Source organism: Salvelinus alpinus, chromosome 34 (assembly GCF_045679555.1).
Source record: "Salvelinus alpinus chromosome 34, SLU_Salpinus.1, whole genome shotgun sequence".
Classification (NCBI taxonomy): domain Eukaryota; kingdom Metazoa; phylum Chordata; class Actinopteri; order Salmoniformes; family Salmonidae; genus Salvelinus; species Salvelinus alpinus.
Window position 1 is genome coordinate 18,300,090 of NC_092119.1, and position 5,792 is coordinate 18,305,881.

The 5,792-nt window shown below is 54.1% G+C and overlaps 1 long non-coding RNA gene across 1 annotated transcript; it reads right to left on the reverse strand.

Moving 5' to 3' along the window:
- Positions 1 to 4,117: 4,117 nt before the first annotated feature.
- On the reverse strand, positions 4,118 to 5,509 carry LOC139563814 (uncharacterized). The gene is made up of 3 exons (XR_011672648.1): positions 5,222 to 5,509; positions 4,867 to 5,035; positions 4,118 to 4,672 (listed from the first exon to the last, which is right to left on the reverse strand). It is a non-coding gene; the product is annotated as an uncharacterized lncRNA (long non-coding RNA).
- Positions 5,510 to 5,792: the final 283 nt, after the last annotated feature.

Consider the following 5,792-nt stretch of genomic DNA (forward strand, 5'->3'; position numbering starts at 1 on the left):
TCTAGACGTCTAATAGCAGTCTGTCTAGCAGCAGTCTGTCTAGGAGCAGTCTGTCTGTCTAGACGTCTAGCAGCAGTCAGTCTAGCAGCAGTCAGTCTAGCAGCAGTCAGTCTAGCAGCAGTCAGTCTAGCAGCAGTCAGTCTAGCAGCAGTCTGTCTGTCTAGACGTCTAGCAGCAGTCTGTCTAGCAGCAGTCTGTCTAGTAGCAGTCTGTCTAGTAGCAGTCTGTCTAGCAGCAGTCAGTCTAGCAGCAGTCAGGCTAGCAGCAGTCAGTCTAGGAGCAGTCTGTCTGTCTAGACGTCTAGCAGCAGTCTGTCTAGCAGCAGTCTGTCTAGTAGCAGTCTGTCTAGTAGCAGTCTGTCTAGCAGAAGTCAGTCTAGCAGCAGTCTGTCTAGGAGCAGTCTGTCTAGCAGCAGTCAGTCTAGCAGCAGTCTGTCTAGGAGCAGTCTGTCTGTCTAGACGTCTAGCAGCAGTCTGTCTAGCAGCAGTCTGTCTAGTAGCAGTCTGTCTAGTAGCAGTCTGTCTAGGAGCAGTCAGTCTAGGAGCAGTCAGTCTAGGAGCAGTCAGTCTAGGAGCAGTCAGTCTAGCAGCAGTCAGTCTAGCAGCAGTCAGTCTAGCAGCAGTCAGTCTAGCAGCAGTCAGTCTAGCAGCAGTCTGTCTAGGAGCAGTCAGTCTAGCAGCAGTCTGTCTAGGAGCAGTCTGTCTGTATAGATGCCTAGCAGCAGTCAGTCTAGCAGCAGTCAGTCTAGCAGCAGTCAGTCTAGGAGCAGTCTGTCTAGGAGCAGTCTGTCTAGGAGCAGTCTGTCTGTCTAGACGTCTAGTAGCAGTCAGTCTAGCAGCAGTCTATCAAGCAGCAGTCAGTCAAGCAGCAGTCAGTCAAGCAGCAGTCAGACAAGGAAGAGTCAGACAAGGAGCAGTCAGACAAGGAGCAGTCAGACAAGGAGCAGTCAGACAAGGAGCAGTCAGACAAGGAGCAGTCAGACAAGGAGCAGTCAGACAAGGAGCAGTCAGTCTAGCAGCATTCTGACTGTCTAGACGTCTAGTAGCAGTCTGTCTAGCAGCAGTCTGTCTAGGAGCAGTCTGTCTGTCTAGACGTCTAGCAGCAGTCAGTCTAGCAGCAGTCAGTCTAGCAGCAGTCAGTCTAGCAGCAGTCAGTCTAGCAGCAGTCAGTCTAGCAGCAGTCAGTCTAGCAGCAGTCTGTCTGTCTAGACGTCTAGCAGCAGTCTGTCTAGCAGCAGTCTGTCTAGTAGCAGTCTGTCTAGTAGCAGTCTGTCTAGCAGCAGTCAGTCTAGTAGCAGTCAGTCTAGCAGCAGTCAGTCTAGGAGCAGTCTGTCTGTCTAGACTTCTAGCAGCAGTCTGTCTAGCAGCAGTCTGTCTAGTAGCAGTCTGTCTAGTAGCAGTCTGTCTAGCAGCAGTCAGTCTAGCAGCAGTCAGTCTAGGAGCAGTCTGTCTGTCTAGACGTCTAGCAGCAGTCTGTCTAGCAGCAGTCTGTCTAGTAGCAGTCTGTCTAGTAGCAGTCTGTCTAGCAGCAGTCTGTCTAGCAGCAGTCAGTCTAGCAGCAGTCAGTCTAGCAAAAGTCAGTCTAGCAGCAGTCAGTCTAGCAGCAGTCAGTCTAGCAGCAGTCAGTCTAGCAGCAGTCAGTCTAGCAGCAGTCAGTCTAGCAGCAGTCAGTCTAGCAGCATTCATCCTAGCAGCAGTCAGTCTTGCCGCAGTCAGTCTTGCCGCAGTCAGTCTTGCCGCAGTCAGTCTTGCCGCAGTCTGTCTAGGAGCAGTCTGTCTGTCTAGACATCTAGCAGCAGTCAGTCTAACGGCAGTCAGTCTAGCAGCAGTCAGTCTAGCAGCAGTCAGTCTAGCAGCAGTCAGTCTTGCAGCAGTCAGTCTTGCCGCAGTCAGTCTTGCCGCAGTCAGTCTTGCCGCAGTCTGTCTAGGAGCAGTCTGTCTGTCTAGACATCTAGCAGCAGTCAGTCTAGCGGCAGTCAGTCTAGCAGCAGTCAGTCTAGCAGCAGTCAGTCTAGCAGCAGTCAGTCTAGGAGCAGTCTGTCTAGCAGCAGTCTGTCTAGCAGCAGTCTGTCTAGCAGCAGTCTGTCTAGCAGCAGTCTGTCTAGCAGCAGTCAGTCTAGGAGCAGTCTGTCTAGCAGCAGTCTGTCTAGCAGCAGTCTGTCTAGCAGCAGTCTGTCTAGCAGCAGTCCTGTCTAGGAGCAGTCCTGTCTAGGAGCAGTCCTGTCTAGGAGCAGTCTGTCTAGGAGCAGTCTGTCTAGGAGCAGTCTGTCTAGGAGCAGTCTGTCTAGGAGCAGTCTGTCTAGGAGCAGTCTGTCTAGGAGCAGTCTGTCTAGGAGCAGTGTCTGTGACAGTGGAAATACTGCTGCTACTAATACTCTCCCCACGAGACCAGGAGGAGGGAATGGAGGGGTCTGAGGCCCTGGTGGGGGTGGTGGGGTAGGGGAGTGGGGAGGCCACACAGACAGGCTCCTCTTAAGCCATTGACATTATTCTGTAGAGAGAGAGGGAGAGAGAGAGGCAGAAACAGAGAGACAGATTGAGTCACTCGGTCATGACAAGTCATTTCACAAATTTAGGTTGAAACCAATTACCATCTATGTGACAGGCCTATGTGCAATCTTTGTAACTCTAACTGCATTGTAATCTTCTGACAGCAGGGGGAGCTGTGGTACAATACAACCACACCAAGCAGTGCTGCCTACGCTCTTCACTATGTACTCTCTGTCTTCTGAGGGACGTCCACATGCAGTTCCACCATACAGACAGACAGACAGACAGACAGACAGACAGACAGTTCAGACAGTTCAGACAGACAGTTCAGACAGACAGTTCAGACAGACAGTTCAGACAGACAGTTCAGACAGACAGTTCAGACAGACAGTTCAGACAGACAGTTCAGACAGACAGACAGTTCAGACAGACAGACAGTTCAGACAGTTCAGACAGACAGTTCAGACAGACAGTTCAGACAGACAGTTCAGACAGACAGTTCAGACAGACAGTTCAGACAGTTCAGAAAGATGTTCAGACAGACAGTAGAATCAGCAGACAGACATTCAGGCAGACAGACAGCCAAAAACAGATAGGCATGCAGGCAGACACACAGACAGGCAGACAGTCAGGCAGAAAGACAGGCAGAAAGACAGGCAGACAGAGACAGGCGGGCAGACAGACAGGTAGAAAGACAGGCAGAAAGACAGTCAGACAGAGACAGGCGGGCAGACAGACAGGTAGACAGGCAGACAAACAGCCAGACACAAAGACAGGTAGACAGGCAGGCAGGTAGACGGGCAGGCAGGTAGACGGGCAGGCAGGTAGACGGGCAGGCAGGTATACGGGCAGGCAGGTAGACGTGCAGGCAGGCAGGCAGGTAGACAGGCAGACTCACAGTGGCTTGTTGTGCTCCTCTTGCTCCTCTGCAGGGCTGTGGGGTTTCTCCTCTGCACGGCTGTGGGGTTTCTCCTCTGCACGGCTGTGGGGTTGCTCCTCAGCCAGGGCTGTGGGGTTGCTCCTCTGCACGACTGTGGGGTTGCTCCTCAGCCAGGGCTGTGGGGTTGCTCCTCTGCACGGCTGTGGGGTTGCTCCTCAGCCAGGGCTGTGGGGTTGCTCCTCAGCCAGGGCTGTGGGGTTGCTCCTCTGCAGGGCTGTGGGGTTGCTCCTCTGCAGGGCTGTGGGGTTACTCCTCAGCCAGGGCTGTGGGGTTGCTCCTCTGCCAGGGTTGTGGGGTTGCTCCTCTGCACGGCTGTGGGGTTGCTCCTCAGCCACGGCTGTGGGGTTGCTCCTCAGCCAGGGCTGTGGGGTTGCTCCTCAGCCAGGGCTGTGGGGTTGCTCCTCTGCACGACTGTGGGGTTGCTCCTCAGCCAGGGCTGTGGGGTTGCTCCTCTGCACGGCTGTGGGGTTGCTCCTCAGCCAGGGCTGTGGGGTTGCTCCTCTGCCAGGGTTGTGGGGTTGCTCCTCTGCACGGCTGTGGGGTTGCTCCTCAGCCAGGGCTGTGGGGTTGCTCCTCAGCCAGGGTTGTGGGGTTGCTCCTCTGCAGGGCTGTGGGGTTGCTCCTCTGCAGGGCTGTGGGGTTGCTCCTCTGCAGGGCTGTGGGGTTGCTCCTCTGCAGGGCTGTGGGGTTGCTCCTCTGCAGGGCTGTGGGGTTGCTCCTCTGCAGGGCTGTGGGGTTGCTCCTCAGCCAGGGCTGTGGGGTTGCTCCTCTGCCAGGGCTGTGGGGTTGCTCCTCTGCACGGTTGTGGGGTTGCTCCTCAGCCAGGGCTGTGGGGTTGCTCCTCAGCCAGGGCTGTGGGGTTGCTCCTCAGCCAGGGCTGTGGGGTTGCTCCTCTGCCAGGGTTGTGGGGTTGCTCCTCTGCACGGTTGTGGGGTTGCTCCTCAGCCAGGGTTGTGGGGTTGCTCCTCAGCCAGGGCTGTGGGGTTGCTCCTCAGCCAGGGCTGTGGGGTTGCTCCTCAGCCAGGGCTGTGGGGTTGCTCCTCTGCAGGGCTGTGGGGTTGCTCCTCTGCAGGGCTGTGGGGTTGCTCCTCTGCCAGGGTTGTGGGGTTGCTCCTCTGCAGGGCTGTGGGGTTGCTCCTCAGCCAGGGCTGTGGGGTTGCTCCTCAGCCAAAGGCAGTGAAGCATCTCCCCAGGGGCCAGCAGGGGACTGGAGTGGTGACAGGGGTCACTTCTGGCTCCGGCTCTGATAACAAAGAGGAACAGAAATGTTCAGCATCTCATTGTGACTCTGGTCCAAGCCTATAACTAGGGCCCAGAGTTTCCCCTTATCAGGTCTGGGCCCTAGTCATGGACCACTCAATTACTCATACTATAACTGCAGATAGAATGTGCAGAGCGTGCTTGTGTAACGGAGATACAGCGGCTATGTTATCAGACCTGTAGGTGTAAAGGTGTGGGGATCAGGTGGCTGAGGCTCTCTTGGTGACTGCTGTGGGGTCCTCTGCTCCAAGGCCTGTGGGGTGCCCAGGGGGGACAAGCCTCTGCTGGGGGGCCCAGGACTAACACTGGGCGAGGGGGTGGGAACAGGGGTTAGGACCAAGGGCTCCTACAACAGCACAAGGTGGAAAGAAATAACAAATACATACATTAAAGGAGGGCAGAAAAAAAGAAAAGAACATACATTGACGACAAAACCAACCAATTCAAAATACAATTATTTTACACTGAATGCACAAAAAATGTTTTAATTGATACAATTAAGACATTGATTGATTGATTGACTGTACAGTACCTCCTGTGGTGGAGGATCCTGAGGCTTGGCTGGTGTTACAGGTCTCTCCTGTCCCTCTCTCTGTCCCAGCATCAGAGCTATGGTTTCTGCCAGGAACACTGGTAAGGACCACATACTGTCTAACAGGAACACTGACAGAGACCACATACTGTCTAACAGGAACACTGACAGAGACCACATACTGTCTAACAGGAACACTGGCAGAGACCACATACTGTCTAACAGGAACACTGACAGAGACCACATACTGTCTAACAGGAACACTGACAGAGACCACATACTGTCTAACAGGAACACTGGTAAGGACCACATACTGTCTAACAGGAACACTGACAGAGACCACATACTGTCTAACAGGAACACTGACAGAGACCACATACTGTCTAACAGGAACACTGACAGAGACCACATACTGTCTAACAGGAACACTGACAGAGACCACATACTGTCTAACAGGAACACTGACAGAGACCACATACTGTCTAACAGGAACACTGACAGAGACCACATACTGTCTAACAGGAACACTGACAGAGACCACATACTGTCTAACAGGAACACTGACAGAGAC